This window comes from Hordeum vulgare, chromosome 7H (genome assembly GCF_904849725.1).
Source record: "Hordeum vulgare subsp. vulgare chromosome 7H, MorexV3_pseudomolecules_assembly, whole genome shotgun sequence".
Classification (NCBI taxonomy): domain Eukaryota; kingdom Viridiplantae; phylum Streptophyta; class Magnoliopsida; order Poales; family Poaceae; genus Hordeum; species Hordeum vulgare.
This window is the reverse complement of record NC_058524.1, coordinates 351,923,784-351,945,021: the sequence shown is the minus strand read 5'-3', so window position 1 is coordinate 351,945,021 and position 21,238 is coordinate 351,923,784. Positions and strand designations below refer to the sequence as shown.

The 21,238-nt window shown below is 43.3% G+C and overlaps 1 long non-coding RNA gene across 1 annotated transcript; it reads left to right on the top strand.

Annotated features, from left to right (window-relative positions):
• Positions 1 to 13,034: 13,034 nt before the first annotated feature.
• Positions 13,035 to 18,241, top strand: LOC123410967. The gene is made up of 3 exons (XR_006613147.1): positions 13,035 to 13,180; positions 13,380 to 14,195; positions 17,773 to 18,241. It is a non-coding gene; the product is annotated as an uncharacterized LOC123410967 (long non-coding RNA).
• The last annotated feature ends 2,997 nt before the right edge of the window (positions 18,242 to 21,238 follow it).

Genomic DNA, 21,238 nt, shown 5'->3' with positions numbered 1-21,238 from the left:
GCATGACATCTATTGTCCATCCCTCCCGTGGGAGCGGGGCCCAAAAGGATACTATGGGATATTAAGGTTCTCCTTTTAATAAAGAACTGGACCAACGCATTAGCACTTGGTGAACACATGAACTCCTCAAACTATGGTCATCACCGGGAGTGGTTCCGATTATAGTCACTCCGGGGTTGCCGGGTCATAAAACATAGTAGGTAACTACAACTTGCAAGATCGGATCTAAAACACACATATATTGGTGACAACATAATAATTTCAGATCTGAAATCATGGCACTCGGGCCCTAGTGACAAGCATTAAGCATGGCAAAGTAGTAGCAACATCAATCTTAGAACATAGTGGATACTAGGGATCAATCCCCGTCAAAACTAACTCGATTACGTGATAGATGTCATCCTACTCATCACCGCCCAGCGAACCTACGAATAGATTACTCACGAACGATGAAGAGCTTCAGGGAATTGGAGAGGGAAGAAGGGTGATGATGACGATGGCGACGATTTCCCCTCTCCGGAGCCCAAAACGGACTCCAGATCTGCCCTCCAGATGAAGAACAGGATGTGGTGGCGCCTCCGTATCGCAAACGCGATGAAATCTTCTCTCTTGATTTTTTCTGGGATGAAAGTGAATTTATAGAGCTGAGTTTGGGGGCGGCAGAGCCACGTGGGCCCCACAAGCTTGGTAGCCGCCACCAGGGGGCGGCGAGTACAGGGCTTGTGGTCCACTGGCCCATCCCCTCCGGTGGATCTTTGCGAAGGTATTTTTCATATTTTCCAGAAATATTCTTCGTAAATTTTCAGGATGTTCCGAGAACTTTCATTTCTGCACAAAAACAACACCATGGCAATTCTGCTGAAAACAGCGTAAGTCCAGGTTAGTTCCATTCAAATCAGGCAAATTAGAGTCCAAAACAAGGGCAAAAGAGTTTGGAAAAGTAGATAGGATGGAGGCGTATCACCTGTTCACTATGCAACTCGTGAACCCATTTCAGAGCACTGTTGGTGACCCCTTTGGCTATAAAAGGAGGCCCAAAGCTCAGTTCTAGAGGTTGGACTTTCTCGGGTTTAGACTCTTTTATCACCAGCTAATTACTGTAGCGAATAACCCTACAGTAAGCACCCGATACAAACAAAGCAGGAGTAGGGTTTTACGCGCCAAGGGGCATGAACCTGGGTAAACGACCTTGTTGGTGCTGATCGCTAGTTCCTCTCTTGGCACCACCTCTCTCCCTCCACCGAACGATCAAGGGATCCTTAGCGTTTCCCATAGGTGTCGTTTTCCCGACACATTCTTTCTCCAATAATCTGTGTTGGATACCCCTAAGATGGTTGGTTAAGCTAAACATAAACCTGGAGAGTTGGAAGATAAAAGCTTTGCCTAACTTAGTTCATTCCAAATGGATATCTTTGTGTGCGTATGTGTGAGTGTTCAAGAAGAATGATATTTTCAATGGTTCATCCGTGTGATCAATTATTGCATCTATTATCTTGTCCAATTTTTATTTGAGTATGGGCTATCATCAAATCAAAATTACAACCAAAGATCTTATTAGTGGTGTCTTACACGTGGTTGTTTTCCTCGAGCATACACCATTATATGTGTTGGTGTGGCCAATGTTATCACATTGTTCACATTGTTATGGAATTCCATCTTTATGGAAATCTTGATGAATTCTTGTTGAGCCCATTGACAACATTGTTTATCTTTACCATAACTTCTGCTGGACATTAAGCTAGTGCTGGAAACCTTGGTAGGCATTACCTTCATGTCTTGTACATGAAGCATGTGTTTTGTGTAAGAAGTGACTTCCTCTAAATTCATGTGCATTTGATGCAAGTTACCTCTGTGAATTCGAGAAAGGTCGTCTTGCTTTCTTTGGAATCATCCCAAGTCAGTCACGCATGTGCGAAGTATTCTATGGTTTCGTAGATAGATCATCTCCATTCCATATGTATCTTCTAGAACACCAAGCCACTCATTGAATTGTTCAAGTAATATAAGTTAAGTGCTAATTGTAAGATCAATAGAAGATGTGTCTAGAGGGGGGTGAATAGACTACTCGTCAAGATAAAAATCCTAGCCTAACCCAATTGCAAGGAAGGCAGAAATTTAGTAGTTCTAACAAGTCTAGTACACCCTACACATGCTAGTCAACATATATGGCAGCGGAAAAGCAAGACTTTGCACATGTAAATAAGTAGAGTTTAGGAGATCAAAGGCAAGAGGTAGACACAGCAATTTTTGGCATGTTTCCGATAGGTGGCGCTATTGTACATCCATGTTAGTGGAGACTTCAACCCACGGAGGGTACCGGTTGATAGAGTCCACGGAGGGCTCCACCCACAAGGGGTCCACGAAGAAGTGGCCTTGTCTATTCCACCACGGCTTCCGCCCACGAATGACTAGCCTGACTCACGCTAGATCTTCACGAAGTAGGCTCTCCTTGCCCCTACAAACGTCTTGGTTCAACTCCACAACACGAAGTACGAGGTTTGAAAGGATCGATATGGTTGACTAGAGGGGGGTGAATAGGCTATTACCAATTTTTAGCCCTTCTTAACAAATTAGGGTTAGCAACCAAAGGTTCTCTAGATGAACAACTAGGTGAGCAACCTATATGATGCCAAAAACAAAGACAACAAGAGCAAGCAAGTAATACACCACAACAATAATAAGTACAAGGTAAAGGTAAGAGATAACCGCTAGTGGAACCGGTGGAGACGAGGATGTGTTACCGAAGTTCCTTCTCTTTGACATGAAGTACGTCTCCGTTGGAGCGGTGTGGAGGCACAATGTTCCCCGAGAAGCCACTAGGGCCACCGTATTCTCCTCACGCCCTCACACAATGCGAGATGTCGTGATTCCACTATTGGTGCCCTTGAAGGCGGCGACCGGACCTTTATAAACAAGGTTGGGGCTATCTCCACACAAATCTCCCAACAAGACCATGAAGCTTCACCACAATGGAATGTGGCTCCACGGTGACCTCAACCGTTTAGGGTGCTCAAACACCCAAGAGTAACAACATCGCAAGGGATTAGTGGGGGGAATCAAATATCTCTTGGTGGAAGTGTAGATCAGGGCCTTCTCAACCAATCCCTAGGAAATCAACAAGTTTGATTGGCTAGGGAGAGAGATCGGGCAAGAATGAGCTTTGGAGAAACAATGGAGCTTAGGGAGGTAAGAGGTAACCTTCTTAAGGAACAAGACACCTTTGTATAGTGAGGGGGAACAATCCAACCATTACCCCCCCCCCCCACTTACTTCACTAGCAGAGCGGTACTACCGTTGCTAGGAGCGGTACTACCGCACGACAGTTCACCAACCACGGTAGTAAGAAAATACTACCGTGCCAACCACTGCTGAGGCAAAAGGATGCGCAAAAAGTTCGATGGAGCGATAGTAAAAAACTACTACCGCCTAGAGAGCGGTAGTAAAAAAACTACTACCACCCGAGGGCGGTACTACCGCTGGCCCATTTGCACGTATAGGGAAAAACATGGTTGGAGCTCCATTTGAAGCAACGGAAAGGTGGTGCAATAGAAATGTGTACGTGTTGATTCCACCCAAACCTTTCCGAAGCGGACCCCTGATACGTCTCCATCGTTTCTACTTTTCCAAACACTTTTGCCCTTGTTTTGGACTCTAATTTGCATGATTTGAATGGAACTAACCCGGACTGACGATGTTTTCAGCAGAATTGCCATGGTGTTGTTTTTGTGCAGAAATGAAAGTTCTCGGAACGTCCTGAAAATTTACGGAGAATTTTTCTGGAAAATATGGAAAATACCTGCGCAAAGATCCACCGGAGGGGATGGGCCAGTGGGCCACAATCCCTGTTACCGCGGCCATCCCCCTGGCCGCGGCAACCAAGCTTGTGGGGCCCACGTGGCTCTGCCGCCCCCAAACTCAGCTCTATAAATTCACTTTCGCCCAGAAAAAAATCAGAAGAGAAGATTTCGTCGCGTTTGCGATACGGAGGCGCCGCCACATCCTGTTCTTCATTTGCAAGACAGATCTGGAGTCCGTTTTGGGCTCCGGAGAGGGGAAATCGTCGCCATCATCATCATCAACCTTCTTCCCTCTCCAATTCCGTGAAGTTCTTCATCGTTCGTGAGTAATCTATTCGTAGGCTCGCTGGGCGGTGATGAGTAGGATGAGATCTATCATGTAATCGAGTTAGTTTTGACGGGGATTGATCCCTAGTATCCACTATGTTCTGAGATTGATGTTGCTACTACTTTACCATGCTTAATGCTTGTCACTAGGGCCCGAATGCCATGATTTCAGATCTGACATTATTATGTTGTCACCAATATATGTGTGTTTTAGATCTGATCTTGCAAGTTGTAGTTACCTACTATGTGTTATGATCCGGCAGCCCCGGAGTGACAATAACCGGAACCACTCCCGGTGATGACCATAGTTTGAGGAGTTCATGTGTTCACCAAGTGCTAATGCGTTGTTCCGGTTCTTTATTAAAAGGAGAACCTTAATATCCTATAGTATCCTTTTGGACCCCGCTGCCACGGGAGGGATGGACAATAGATGCCATGCAAGTTCTTTTCCCTAAGCACGTATGACTACACACAGAATGCATGCCTACATCACATTGACGAACGGGAGCTAGCCACATATCTCTCCGTGTTATAACTGTTGCATGATGAATATAATCCAAACGAATCACCAACCTATTGCCTACGAGTTTGTCCCACTGCTGTTGTTACTTGTTTTGCTCTGCTGCTGTTACTTGTTTTGCTCTGCTGCTGTTACTTGTTTTGCTCTGCTGCTGCTGCTGTTACTACTGTTGCTGCTATTGATACTTGCTACTGCTATTACTTGCTACTGTTGCTACGTGCTACTGTTGTTACTTGCTACTGTTGCTACTTGCTACTGCTGTCACTACTGTTGTTCCTTGCCACTTCTGCTACTCGTTACACTGCTACTACCTGCTACAATACTGGTTCGCACGACGTTGACGGGAAAGACTATTTCCCGTCCACGGGCAACTTATGGCGCCATTGATACAACAGTTAGGAATAGTCTGCCGTCAACAGATCGTTTCTGACACCGTTGTTATCATACTACTTTGTTGCTGATACTTTGCTTGCAGATGCTAATCTTTCAGGTGTGGTTGAATCTGATACATTCAGCTGCTAATACTCGAGAGTATCCTCTCACCTCCTGCCTGGCGAATCAACAAATTTGGGTCGAATATTCTACCCTCGAAAACTGCCGCAAACCCACGCGCTGGTGGGCCATTGCAAGACAATTGCTAATTGTTGAGCAACTGGGAGCAGTTCTGGCTCCGTTGTCGCGAAGGCATCAAGCTAGGGACTCGTCAACAACATTCTTCGAGTGTCGTTGTCGGGGACTGCCGTTAGCAGCATTTCTCTGGCGCCGTTGCCGAGGAAGGTCTATTGTCGCATCAACCCCCTCTTATGTGGGGACCTCGACTTACGAGTCGAGATCGCCGAATGAACGTGCTCACTGGTCCCAGAGATCAATGCTCGTCGAACACACAGATGCCAAATATTAAGAGCCTTACATTGTAATGCCCCAAGCGTGTAACTTGACTTATTTGGAACCTTCTGTATGTGGGTCCATCTTGTTAGTGCCATGAGAGATCAATGCATGTGTTATTTCATGTGATGCTTACCTTGTCATGGCTCCCTTGCATGCATGCATCCTTATCATTCCATGTCTTTTGTGTTTGTTCCCATTTGTGTTCCATGCTTGTGATGTGATATGAGTTGGCATGTGATCAATGTATGTGGTGTTACATGTGATGAGGTGATGGTGATTTGTGAAGTGATGTGGGTGTTCTTTGAAAGTAGGAGAAACTATGTTGGTGTGCACTAGGTTTCAAAACTTCCCTCCTCTCTGTTTATCTCAAGCCCAAGATTCTCTTGCTCCTTCCCTGTTTAAAAAATGCCCATGTTTTAGTATGATTTGTGGTGGATGTGATGCTATGTTTTGGTGTTTTGAAACTATGTTTTAGTCATGCAAATATTCACAAAACAGATCCATTAATTTTGTTTTATAAATATTTACTTGCTCCAAAAGTTCCTTTTTCTTTTTATTCAAATAGGTCATAATTTCCTATGACCAGGGGCATTTTTATTTTATTTTTTTCGTGCCATAGTTTTCCCTCGGAGATTATTTATTTGTTGGTGTAGTTTTTAATTAGAAAACCCCCATGGGTATTTTCTCCCTTACCTGTCACCAACATGGGCCTCTTTCCCCCTCCCAAGGCCCATCTCTCTCTCTGTTTCCCTAGCGAGAGCCCAAGCGCGCTCCATCTTCTTTCTCCTAATGGTGTCGTCCCCGTGCTTGCTTTCCGTCAGAGCTTCAGAGAGAGTGCGAGAGAGATTGACGGCGTCATCCCATCCGCGGCCCTTATATCCTCGGCGTGCGTGCCCTATAGCCTAGGGTTCCGCGTCCCCCCTCCTTGCGCCGCCACTTTCCCTCCATCTCTTCCTCCCTCCAACAAGGTAAGATCGGTAGTAGGTGTCAGGGAGAGAGCAGTAGAGCGCCGCCATCGTCCACCGCGCGTCCATCGCCTTTGGCGCCGGCCAGCATGTTAGGGAGCTCGGGGAAGGACTCTGCGTTCCATTCCCGTCGTCGTTGAGGTCGGGGCGCGACCACATCGACGGGCAGGACATCGTATCCGGTGTGTTCCCGGTGGACCGTACCCCTGCTTCGGTTCTGCCTCAGATCGGCTACAGCTCGTCTTCAGGCTTCTTCCTCCGATCGGCTCCCTCTCCACTCCTTCCCCTCGGTGAGTCGTGCTCCTTCCTCCCTTCCCCCTCGTTAGATCAGCCTAGGTGCTCGTTGTCGTGCTTCTCTGATCAGAGAAGAGAACGGCCGGTCATGTGGTGTGCTGCGATGTGTGTGCTATGCTTGTCCCGGTGCTCAGGGCAGTTGCTTCCAACGCGGTAGGAGTGGTAGCCGTAGGTGATTCCCTCTGGCGCAGCTTTATAGTAGGAGGGCGCTCCGGTGGCGTTTCTCTCGTCGTCTCTCTGTGCACAGCAGAGCAAGGCGGCCTTGTTTGTGTTACCTAGTAGGATCCCTCTGTTCTGTCGAGTCCCTGTTCGTAGCCCAGTGGTTTGCTGTGTGTGTGTTGATCAGGTGGTGCTGCGTTCGAGTCCCGCAGCGCACCACCCCCATTTTGTGATTTGTTTTGGCACAGTAGCGCAGGGGAGATAGCTTACCTTGTATGACTCAACCCTGTTTTGTCGAATGGATGGCAGTAGTGCAGTGGTTAGCTCAGGTGTGTAGTCCAGTGGGTCTTGAGATCGAATCCCAGGCTAGCCCCTTTTATTTTTGCCATTCCTTTTTGTTGTTTTACATTTGTCGTTGTGGTAGTTGCTGTGGAGTGCTAACTAGCATGTGTGGTATTTTTGTTTGCCTCCCACAAGTAGGTTTTCTCCTATGTATTAGATAGAGATTGAGGTGATGTGTAGGTGATGCTTAGGCATGTGTTTGTGCTAGTGATAGTGTTGTGTGTGCTTTCAACTATGTGCATGTGTGTTTGTGTGGTTCAAGCACCCCATGGATGTGTAGATGTATATCACCTAGTACATGTGTGTGTGTTACTTATGTGCATGAGTGATGAACTTGAGCACTAGTTGTGCAAGTATGTGTGCATGTGTATGTGTGGGTTCCCCCCCCCCCCACATACTTTGTGTGTAGTGATGTGATCTTGTGGTGTGTGTGTGAGTATGTGTGCATGTGTGTGTGTGTCACACATGCCCAAGGCATGGTGTTCCTTGATAAGCACCTATGTGCAAGTGAGTATGTGTAGGTGTAGAAATGCATGATGTGAGTGTAAGTAGTGTGTGTGTTCCAACTAGCATGTGTAGGTGCTTGTTTTATGTTGTGCTTGATGTATGTGTGTGTGTGTGGTGTGCTAAGGCACATGAACATGAGGTATACCCCTCATCTGCACCAATGGAGTGATGAGAGTGTGCAAGTGCATGTGTAGGTGATGATCTAGTGAGTAGCATGTGATATGGCACTATTCACCCCCTTGTGATTCCATGTTTATTTTCTTCTTAGATTTGTGCCCATTTGTTCTATGCAAGTGCTTATGTATTATATATGTATTTGGGGTAGAATCATCCCAGCAATCCAATGGTGGAATCAGATTCCACTTTGGAACACTTTCTGGGAATGTCATTTTTGTTGTTTGTTCAATGTTTGGAGCTTGGTTCCATGTGATGTCGTGAGCCCAAGAGGATGATTCCTTGTTGTGGCAGTAGAGGGTGAACCTCTCTACAGCATGGCGGTTTTGTTTCATGCTTAGGAGTTTATATGTGCAAGTGGTGCTTATTCAAAGTAGGCATGTGGCTGAAATTTCAGCTTAGTGAAAATCTGTGATTTTCACTAAGTCTGAGAAACTGTTGATATTTTCTTCCCTTGTTGTTGTGCTTGCAAAAGTTCATGTGTTGGGAATCAGCCCTTGCTATCAACTGGAAAGTTGTAGCTTTTGTGGTTGTGTAGCTCTCTGTCAATTTTCATTCCATTAGGCTTCCGGTAGATATTTTTTTGGGTGCTGTCAAAATGCTTCAGAGCATAAACAGCTAGTGAGAATCTGAGAATTTCACTAAGTCCGTGAAAACTGATATTTTTGTCCAAGTTAGCAGCTATAGAACTTTCTGTGTGTGACTCCTTTGTATTATATTTTGCTCATGCTTGTAGAGATTTTGAATAGCTTCTGCCACATATCTTATTTGGCACATTTGTGTGGTTGTAGGTGCTTTGCATGTAGCTCACAAACTGCTATGTTGTTGTTTGTGACAGAATGTATAGTTATGATGTTTTGATGCTTGTGAGTGCATAGTTGATGGTGTGGTGAAATTCCTTGCACCACCCCATCCCTACTTGTTTGTTTTGTGCTTTGGCAACCTAGGAATACCAGAAGTATGCCATTGGAGTGTGTTGTGATGGATTTGATACGTAGGACTCCATTTCTTGTTTCGTTGTTTCCGGTTGATCCGTAGCTCCGTTCGTAACGTTCTTTATACGTTTTTGCATCGTTTTCGCGTGATGCATCTGCTCATGTCATCCTCATGCATGTCAAGATAGCTTAGAGTGCAGTTCTGTCCAGAAGTTTGTAGTTTCTTCTCATGCATGTGCAAGTGACTAGAATAGAGTTGCATGCTACATTCTCATATCATGCATCATGTGCTTGTTGCATCTTGTTGTGTTGTTGTTCATTGGATGCTATTTTTATGTTGGGTAGCACCGAGATCGGAGAGCGATTACGTGGATCCGGGAGAGTACGTGCGGGACGAACAAGAGCAGTTCCAAGCTGAAGACATCACAGGCAAGATGATATGACCTTGATTCCATCTCTAGTCTTGTTATGCTAGATCCGCGTTTCCTTCGTCTTATGCTCGCTGCCTACCACTGAATTAATTGCCTCCTAATATTGCCATGAAATACAAACACTTTCCCCTCCTAGCAAACATTGAATGGCTAAGTAGGCTTGCTCAACTACTAATGTTAGCGTTGCTAGTTGCAGGTGCATTTGTCTCATGTGATAACATGAGTTTGATATCATTATGTTAAATTAGTTATTTAATTAATGCACCTATATACTTGGTAAATAACGGAAGGCCTAGCCTCTTGCCGGGTGTTTTGTTCCGTTATTGCCGCCATAGTTTCCGGCTACCGGTGTTTGATTCCATAACTGATCGCTCCTAACACGTTCGGGGTTGTTATGGGGACCCCCTTGATAAATCGTGTAGTGTTAAGACTTGTCCGGCAGGACCCAACATTGGTTTAATTTGCTAATCACTTAATAATAATCTGCATAGGGAATAGCTACCCCGAGGAATTTAATCAACACCCCGGGCCAGTGCTCCTCATGAGTGTTGGTCCAACCTGGTTTGCGTGCGGGGCCACCACAAGGAAACTTGAGGTTTGGTTCTCGTAGCTAGTTCCATCCGTCATGTCCTGAGACTGAGACACGCGGCTCTTATCGGGGTCGTCGACACGACAGGAGGTCCTGCTAGTCTTGTCTTACCTTAGCGATATATCTTGCGTATAGGAATCCCGGTGAAGCTTTGTTTCTCCCGAGAGTTGAGGTTTTCCTCTGAGGAATCCGACGAGATCACGAGATTCGTGATAGAGGATTACTTTGCGGCTCGTGACCGTTTGTGATGGACTAGTTGGAGCACCCCTGTAGGGTTTAATCTTTCGGAAAGTCGTGCCCGCGGTTATGTGGCAACTTGGAATATTTGTTAACATCCGGTTATAGATAACTTGAACTTAATCTAATAAAATTGCCAATTGAGTGCGTAACCGTGACTGTCCCCTTCGAAGACCTCTCTTCGATCGGGAACATGGTGGGGTTATGATTGACATAAGTAGGTGTTCAGGATCACCTTATGATCAGCTAGTTATTGCCCGCTAGCGTAGACCACCATCAATACTTGTTCTACGTAAGTTAGTCACCATAAATGCTTAGGATGCTGCAACCTAAACATTGAACCTTCCTTACCTAATAACTTGACTAGTTCTAGCACCGAGGTCATAGATTGTTGAGTCCCCGTGGCTCACAGATTACTTCAACACACCAACAGGTATAGGTACGCCCCCACACAGGTGATCCCGAGGGCACGCAGCTGGCGTGGCAGTGCGATGAGGAGAACGACCGCCTGTACGTGAACTATCCAGAAGACTCAGGCATGGTCGTGATCGTGGGCAAGCATGCAGGGTAGCATAGCCTTTTCTCATGTTATGTTGTCCATAGCGGAACTACCTTGTTTGAATAAATGTGTGATGTAAACTCTGATATTATCTATGAGATGGCAGATGATTCCCTATTTGTCATTCTATTATTATGTATGTGCTATGTTATCGTGCTTGCGAAACGCTTAGATGCGCTTCTTTCCATTTTGGGGCCTCGTTCCCTAAATCGGAAAGGACCGCATCTTAGTCGTTACATACATCCAAGTACCGAATTATTACAACACATGACCGAAGGGTCAAGTTCACAAGGTAGGGCCTATAAGGCCAAATCACATTGATACAACTAGTAGCGGAAAACTTAGGGATAAGCGGGTGCCCATGACATCAGCCTACACCAACAGGCATTCTGACTGGGAAGCGTCCTAGTTCGCAGGGTCGTCTCTGAAGACGTACTTGTCTCCAAACTCCGGTCCTTCCTTGTTTGGTCAATAATATAACCAGTGGCAAGCCAGTGAGTACTTTGAATGTAGTCGCAAACAGCCCATGATATGAACAATGAAGTTGGTAGAATATATGCAGTTTGGGGGATAATATCTTAACTATATATAAACATGATCATGGATGTGCAACATAAGCTAGATGTTGTTTAGAAGAACGGGTTACATGTATCAATGTATCTGTAAAGGGCTAAACACTCCAGGTTCACCCGATATGGCAAGTCACGAAACTTGGTCATATCAACTCTTTCATATTAACACCATTAAACACACACACACACACACACACTTGGTTTATGCGGAAATGACTCGACGTAGTTTAAGCAGCACCACCCAACTATCCTTGACCGTGAACACGACTATTCGAATAGTTTTACACTCTGCATAGGTTGTATGCTGTACCCACGAGATCCGGGAAACTTTCGTGTCATCCACGACTCGCGTTATATAACATACCCGAGGTAAGTACCCGATCAATGCCTTTCCCCTGACGATACTAGACAAAGAGGTCCATTCGATTGGTACCCAGCCCACATGTTGTACGCCTTACGAGCACCGAATCTGGACAGTAGCAACCATGCAGGGACCAACGTTGTGCGTGGAACACGTAAAAACGGCATAATCGCGCAATGTGGTGGTAAGACCACCACATTTCTCTTATAAAAGAGGCTAGGCTACCCGCCATTCTCGAGCCCTTGCCATCGCTAATCCTTCTCCATCGTTCGATTTTCTTTACCGTGGTACAATTTTTACGTTGGTATCCATTGCATCGTTCATTCGTGTTGCACATCCTTCGTTTCATCAAGAATCAATGACAGGTGGGACTCGTTGGATGTAGACCGAGGTAAATGAAGTGAGTTTGCCTCCGATCAGCGTAATAGAATAACCTACGTGCACGGAGCGTTGTGAAAACCCTAACCCCCAATCCCCTTCCCCCTCGAGCCCTGCGCCAACCCATTCGCCTCTCCCACGCGACCCCCACCTCTCCCGTCGTTGTCTCGTCCCCTTCTCCCCTTCTCCATGCTCGCCACCACCACCATGTCGCCGCTGACGCCGCGTCCACCGCTCCCTCACCTCGAGCCAGCCGCCGACCTGGAGCCGCCGCGGCTCCCCCACCTCGAGCCATCCGCCACCTTGAATCCTTGGATCCTATGCATGAGGAGGAGAAACGCGAAGGGGAGGAGCGGAGGTGGTGGTGTCGAGCTGCGAAGAGGCGAGAGGAGCAGTGGTGGTGGCGGCGTCGAGCTACGAAGATGCGCCGCTCGGGCACGAGACGACAAAGGCGTCCTTCCCTCGAGCTGCACCATTTTCCATCTCTCTACATGTTTCTCGATTCGGTGTTGCCGCGCACTATGCTTCTGGATCGTGTGCAGGTCCCTACCATAGTAGAGCAGCGGGCGGTGTGGTCTTTGTGGTGGGCATGGAGCATGGGAGGATGGGCGGGATGGCCATGAGGCAACGAAGATCTCATCTTCTTCCCCAATTTGTACTCCTTGGATTTATGGTGTTTATAAACACATGTGTGCAGGTCAGAGCTAAAAGGAAAAGGGGATGAATCTTGAGGAAGAGCTTGGTGAAGAACAAGGTGCTCTCTCTCTCTCTCCTCCATCCCTCCCTCCCTCCCCCTCTCTCTCTCATTTGTTCCGTGGGGGGCTATCTTGTTTTGGTGTGCCAGAGAGTAGTTATTGTCAAAAGATTAAATTCTTCCTGTGTTACATATGTCTTCTTCTTTTTGGATTTAGTGCAGGTTCATGTTCATGTGTGCTTGATGAATGTTTAGTTTGCAGATGGTGGTTCAACTGTTCAAACGGGAGCTTCATATGGGCATGTTCTCAACTCCACACCTTTCTAGATTGTTGTTTAGTGGTTGATACAATACTCAGTTTGGTGGTTTCCTTTTGTTTTTGCTGTAGAGAGTGGATGTTTCAAAATGGTGTGGACAGTTTGAGAAGCAATAGATGTTTTTTAAGTCCTAGGTGAGCACTCAGGTTCTGTGAATTTTCCCTTCGTAGTATTGCAGTATTTACACACTTCAAGGAAATAGAAATAGTATGGTTTATCTCTCCCAGATTGTTACTACCGAGAATGGGATTGGAGAAGAGATACTTTTGGTGTTGTTCTATTACATCTTGTACCTAATAAATGACACAAAGTTATTGGTTTTGTTGGCAAAAGAGAAGTCTATATCAATTGTGAGGATTTGATGATTGTCAACAAGCGTTGGAGCAGACTACGGACACGCGCAGTGTTCAAGACAATGTGTGTGCCTTGGGAAGCACACGCTGAGACTTCAAGATGAGCTCTTCCCGGTCCTCTATCTCGGCTTGTGCGTTTGTCATTTATTTTGCTTGTGTGGTGTTGTCTGTTTGGCAAAAATGCCAAAACCAGCGATGATGTTGGACAAAGCCTGTTCTTCTTGGTATATATATTAAATAGATTTTCTATGGCCCCTAATCCACTTCTGTGGAGTTCGACAAATTCATCGTGGGAACCGTTAACAATTCACGTTCGATAGGTTGCTGAGTGTCTGCTTGTCTTATGTCTTTATTTTGCATCGCTATTGATATGTTGTTTTGCTTCATTATTTACTGCTTCCTCTTGTTTGTTGACCGGCTATTGGTTGCATTACATTTGTGTGCTCTGCATTCTCCACTTCTATGTCATGAAAAGATTATTGATTAATAAAATAGAATGTTTTCCTATGCCTCTTATAGTCTATTCGCATGTCCTATCATCCCATCGTTCTTCCTTTTTATTGCTTTGCTTGTTGTTTCTTACACATGTGTAGATTAGCTGAAGGGTTTGTTCTACTCTGTTCCCTGAATCCTGTGAACCATTGTAATTTCTGCCATGTTTTTCTTCTTCTTCATTTTCATGTGGAAGTATTTGATATCCTGGGGATGGATGATTTATTAGAAGAATGACCCAAAAAATTTGAATCTCGTGGTACAAGAATCAGCATGAATGCTGAAACATTGTTTTTTGCTGAAGGTAATATGTTTTCCCTGTTCCAAAGCATTTTCCTCATGTTTGCTACTGAAATGTTACTCGCAAGGTGATAGATGCTAGGGTGTCCGATCTTTCGATAAGAAGGTGACTATCGATTTGGTGGAGACGACTTTGACGATCCGACTACAAACGTGCACGATGTTGCGCCTTAGCAATCGCTAAACCAATCTTCAAGAGGTTATTGACCATGCCGGAGCACGATCAACCTGACCGCGAAGGTCTATTCCTACAAGTAATCAAAGAACAAGCAAGAATATGATATTGCAAATATAGACGATATATTTATAAGGGTGGGGGTCCGAAAGCGGTCTTAGTTTGGTCATTTGGTCATTGGATACAAACGAAGTACACGAAGTTGCAATGGCCAACTTTTAACTAAACAAATCCCAAGCAAAAAACCTACTAGGTTGGTCTACTTGTATAGGAGCAAGGGGTGGAGGCAAAGGAGGTGGGAGGACGTCCCACGTCACCCTAAAACTAACCCTAGGTCGTACAAGGCCTATGGGCCCAAGTGGAGGTGATGCAACACCTTTGGACTTGTTGTTTGACTCGGATTCTGCTGCAACGTCATGTTGTTTTGTCGATATATCCACACTCCGGACGAATTTGAAGGTGATTCCAACTGGGCTGGAAAGCACATAAAATCTACTTTGCATCCAAAAAAGAACAACCCAATTCGGAGTCCAGATGAAAAGGTTCTTTGTGTTTTGGTTAAGGCATGTCTGTGCAGTCCGAATCTAAGTCCAGAACGTGAGAGACTTGGACTCTATGTTCTTATGGGCTAAAAGTGATGCGAGAGAACTTCTTGAACAACAACTAATTATTTCCTTTGACATGAGAGGACCTCTTGAATATCACCCAACCATTTCATCTTCCCTTGTCATCACACGTGGTTCATACAAGTGTTCGGACATTCTGCATTTAGGCATAAAATAAAAACAGGTGAAGTAGTTTTGTTCCGGATAACATAAATAAATTATTGCATGACTTTTCTCACAAATCACCTCAAATAAATACGCATATGCAATGATTGTGATAATATCCAAGGTATTCATATCCTCATCATCCTTCCCTTTTTGAAAATAAAGCCGTCCTCGGCGCTGCTTAATCTGAAATGTGGCTAACAAAAGAGACAAGGTGTATGTGTTGTATATGTATATGTCATCCATTTTTACTTCCCTTGGTTTTTGCACATAGGACACATGTATACATGAGTAACTTTCATATGTTATGAAATATAATGCCAAAATATTATCACAAAAAATAGAACACATGAAAATATTGCAACTCAGTTGGCACATATAAGTGAAGCTCTTATTTATATCAAAAGGTTGACAATGCTCATCACTAAATCATCCCAACATTGGTGAAGAAAATTGAATTGATTCAAATGTACATGCTATTACAGGCTGAAATAAGCAAACATGCAACATGTCATTTGACATAGAATCATCATCAAGATTGGAGGTCATATCAAAATGATTAAACATTGGCACAATTATTTTCGAACATATTTGATCCAAATTTGATTTGTTCCCCTTTTCACATGGTTATTTCTCACCAATAGTTAATTGGGTGCACTCAAAATTGTTGATATAGTTGTTTGATCACACGGCAAAGTCAAATCATCAACGTAGTTCTCTAAAATAGGTGGTGTGATCAAAGTAATAGGTGGCTCATCACAGGGTGCATTCAAGTTGACAAGACATTCATCATACTCATGTGGAGGTGGAAGATCACTACCTTTGTCATTACCTATTATGATCAACTCAGTTGATGTAGGCACTCTCGGTGGTGATGTGCCACATGGTGAAGGTGATGTAGTCGTCACAACAATTGATGTGGATGTCATAATAAGCCTAGTAGTGGAAGGAACAATCGCATCAACTCTTGGAATGTGCACCTTGATCTCGTTCCCCTTGTGGGTAACACGCTGTTTTATTTCCTGTTCAGCTTTGCAATGAAGACAAAATTAACAATCCATAGGATAACACTTTTCATGAATTAGTAGCTCCTGGATATCATAGTTTAATCCTCCCCAAAATCTATCCATAAAATCTTCTTCACTTTCTTCTAATGAGGAATGCAACAAGGTTGTTTGTAAATCATCATAATATTTTGTTACGGTGTCACTATCTTGTTTTAAATGTTGTAACTTTTTAATCATGTCACGAGTATAATAAGAAGGAATGAATGTGTGTCTCATGGCAAGTTTCATATCATCCCAAGTAGTAGGTATATAATCAGGGTGTAACCGACAATATCCACTCCACTAAACTGAAGCATAACCAGTGAAAGAACCAACCGCGGCCTGAGCTTTCTTATGTTCAGCAAAATTATGGGAAGCAAATATATCATTTATTTCAAATTCCCATGTAATATATAAAGCGGGTCTAAAACGACCATTAAATGGTGATATAGAAACATTAACCTCATGATGTGCATTTGTATCTCTCTGCACCTCTCGTAATAGTTGTTGTGGTGGCACATCTCCCACGATCGAAGAAACCCATGAACTGATAACTCTGGATCATGTCATGACTAGTAGGAACAAGAAACAAAAATCCAAGAATATTGTTCCTATGAACTACTAGGATGTGATGATAAAACACTCACAATAAAGCAAATAGCATTGCCTTACAAATTCTTACCATGCAGCAGGTCGTGACCGGCAACTCACGGTGTCAATATCTCCGACGATTTAGTAAAGCGATTACCGGGTGAACGTATGTATACACAGTGTAGAAATATGTGGAGCTTGGAAGGCTTATATATGGTAGCAAAAATATTAGCAATAATTAATTCAGAGATGCAATGCTTAATAAACGCTCAACGACGGTACTGTGATGATCCTAGGCTAGACCGTATTAGATACGCGAGCCTAGAACACTAACGGAGTCACATCAAAGCACAAATAGCAGCAATGGATGATATGAAGTAGCTCTAGATAGGAAGATATAAGTGAAGATCACAATGACAGTAAAGATAGTGATGATAAATGACCCCCAAGCACAATAAACCAAAACTATTTCTAGAACTTCCTTCTTGAAAATATGATGTTAAATTTCTGATATTTTTTCTCAAAAATGCTACTGACTCAAGCTTTCGAATGCAAAAAGAATAACTCAATTTTGACATCGTATGAGGACTCAAAAAATTCTGGAACAGACCTAAAAATTATTGACAAACAGTATTCCTAATGTTTGGAGGGCAAAAAGTCCTATCTAGAAGCCGATTTTGAGGTGTCAATAGTGAGCTAAATAGATAAACTATTCAGAGGCGTCTCTTCGATAGCTCGAATTTGAGTACTCGTGGAGGCAAAACGAACTTCGTATGAGGAAGATACACTTGTTTTACTGAACACAGCGCAAAAGAGTTTCCAATCCGCATTCAGATACGGGATTGAGTCTAGATAGATCCGAAATTTGTGTTTTTTTCTCTTCTCTCTTTTTTTCTCTCACCTTTTTATACTTTCTCTCTTTGTTTTTCTCACACTTTTTTATTTCTTTTTTTCTCTTTTTTTGCTCTCACTTTTTTTCTCTTCTCTCCAACAAAACAGATAAGGTGCAGATTGGATCAAGCGTAGATGCGAACGGTGTAAATTGATGGATAGTGGTGTGCGACAACGGAAGGGATGACAGTGGCGTGGCGGTGGTATATGGCAACATCGATGAAGATGGTGCGGCGGCGGTGTGACAACTTGTGAACAGAACTCGAAACTCTAAAAAACTATACGCTAAGACCAGCAACTTGACACGACGATGCAACCCATAATTCAACTATGCAAGCACTAAAAAGAAAACTGCACAGGCTCAGACTGGCTTGGACAAAGTATGACTAGATCTAACTCTTTTTGTGGTTTTTCTTGGGTAATAGGTAAGAAAAATAAATCTAATATAGGGACAACTGGAAATTCTCAGCGAGCAACCTCAAAACTGATACCACTTGATAGGACCATAAAGGCGAGGGTCCCGATCTTTCGATGAGATGATAACTATCGATTTGATGAAGACGACTTTGATGATACAGCTACAAACATGCATTACGTTGCGCCTTAGCAATCGCTAAACCAATCTCCAAGAGGTTATTAACCACACCGGAGCATGATCAACCTGACCACGAAGGTATATTCCTGCCAGCAATCGAAGAACAAGCAAGACTATGATATTGCAATCTGAATATTGCGAATATATATGAAGTATTGAAAAAGGGTGGGGATCCGAAAGTGGTCTTGGTCTGGTTCTTGGACACAAACGAAGTACACGAAGTTGCAATGGCTAACTTTTAACTAAACAAATCCCAAGCAAAAAGCCACTAGGTGGATCACTTATATAGGAGCAAGGGGTGGCGGCCAAGGAGGTGGGAGGACATCCCAAGGCAGCCTAAAACTAACCCTAGGTCGTACAAGGCCTATGGGCCCAAGTGGAGGTGATGCAACACCTTTGGACTTGTTATTTGACTCGGATTCTGGTGCAACGTTATGTTGTTTGGTCGATATCTCCACGCTCCTCACGAATTTGAAGGTGACTGCAATTGGGATAGAAAGCACATGAAATCTACTTTGCATACCAAAAAGAATCACCCAATTTGGAGTCCGGATGTAAAAGTTCTTGGCGTTTTGGTACACGCATGTGTGTGAAGTCCGAATCTGAGTCCACAATGTGATAGACTTGGACTCTATCTTCACTTGTGCTAAAAGTGATGTGAGAGAACTTCTTGAACAACAACTAATTATTTCCTTTCACATGAGAGGACCTCTTGAATAGCACCCAACCATTTCCTCTTTCCTTATCATCACACGTGGTTCATACAAGTGTTCGGCCATTCTGCCTTTAGGCATAAAATAAAAAATGGTGAAGTATTTTTGTTCCGGATAACATAAATAAATTATTGCATGACTTTTATCAGAAATTGCCTCAAATAAATAGGCATATGCAATGATTGTGATAATATCCAAGGTAGTCATGTCCTCATCACAAGGCTTATATGATTCATGGAATTCACTTAGCAAGGCTAATGTTATCACCAAATTGTTTCCTTTTTCAGTGTTCTCCAGTGATGGAAGAGGTTCTAATGATCTTCCAGCCAGGGAGGAAGTGAACTCATAGAAATATGAACCAGGTGACCATGATCCACTTGCAGAAAATCTGACTTACTTGCTCCCTTTTGGGATTTTTTCTTTCCACATGTTGTTAATTGCTCCGTACTGAAGAAGTGCATTATTCAATGCAAAGGTAGCTAGATTATGGGAATGTAAAATTGCATATTTATCCACATGGGTACCAATTTGGCGCTCCAAACTTTGTATTGGTTATTGTTCATTATTGTGGTTTAGAAAGTGTGATTTCATTGGCATGCAATTGTGTTTTCTTTTGAAAAGACACGCAGTTGTAATTAGTCAAACAAATAACCCCATCTTATGTTTATCTATAGATAAGTTACCCAGTTCTGTCTTACTACTATCTTTGCATCGTCTGAGTGAGAAAGTTGGTGGTCAACATAAGTTACTACAATTGATCCTTTGTTACCGGGTTTCTCTTGCTTCACATATGGCATTCTTTAGTAGTCTATTCACCAAGTATTCGTATTTATAAGCTGACAGCAGAACAATTTATCATGCTTAGCTTGCAAGGTGAAGATTCCAACCATGTGAATGACTCCTTATGACAATCTGCAGCAAGACGATGCACCACGACCTAGAGGTTCAGAAATTTAGTAAAGGGACATATAGACATTTGATTACTTCCTCTGTTATCAAAGGGGGCGGGGATGCATAGGTGATTGACGTGTCGAAGGTGCATAGTGCATAGATAGATGTAAGTACTCTCTAACTTGATTATAAGTTTCTTGGTTATTGCAGTGTAAGCGTGTTCAAAATTCTCTTCTTCTATGAATGATTGAGTTCCATGTGCTCTTCTTCCTGAGTCGTTCGTTGTCGGCCCTGTGGAAGGTACCTTTCCTTTCCTTGCTTGTATCTATGATTATATAGCATCTAGACAATGTTTCTCTTTCTATTACTTTGATTGAGAGTATTACATTTAGTGCTAAAGCTACAGCGTGCTGCCTGGATAGAAACTGTGGGAAAGAAAACTGAAACTTCTGTGGAACTTTTCCGATTGTTTGCTACCTAGTCTCCTAAAGGGTGTGCTGCAAATTTTCAATTCTATAGCGCTCATACCATGGTTCCCTTTCTGTTACTTTGTTAGTGCATTAAAAATATGGTGTGTGTTCCATAAACCGTACAAAATAAAATAGGAAACCATGGTTGAAACTACTTTGTTCTATTAATCGTTCATTACATAGACTGTTCGTCGCGAAGGATTTATTAACTTTCTTTTTAACGGTGTTCTGCAGCATAGCATATGGAATGCGAAGAATCATTTCGTCATTTCTCCTTGGTCTAAATTGTAGAAGTCCACTTCACAATTTGCGTAAGATTCCAGGAAGGCTTACCTCAGCTAAATTTTGTCATGTATCTAAAACAAGTTCATGCATGATGTTTTATAAATAATTTAATCTAGGTAAATCAATGAGTCTCTATTTAGTTTAGTATGTATTTTCTCGGGATTCAATCATCTTCTTTGCTAGCTGGAATTTGAGTCAAGAAATCTGATAGATGGCTAAGCTAAAATTTGTAACGTTGCACCAATAGCAATTGTAATTTGTTTCTCACCTTCCCTCTTTGCTCGGCCTCTATTTAACTACGGTTCTATATTGGGTTCTTTAATTTGATACTTGTCTAAAGTTTAATTTTAAATTTTTCTAACTGCGAGTTGACATCAGAATTCCTTCGACTCCCATTCAGTATGCTTTCTTACTATATTAACTAATTCAATGACAAGAAGGCAAAAACAAAGCTGAAGCATCAGAATGTGTCATCGATCAATATTGTAGTTAATAAACCATGAAATGGAAAAAAGGTTAATCTCCTCTCTCCAAGAAACATCATATCTTAAACCATGTTCGCATGCGCCAACTAAACCTATGTGATGCCTCTTGGTTCAGTTTTGATTAGGTGTGTAAAG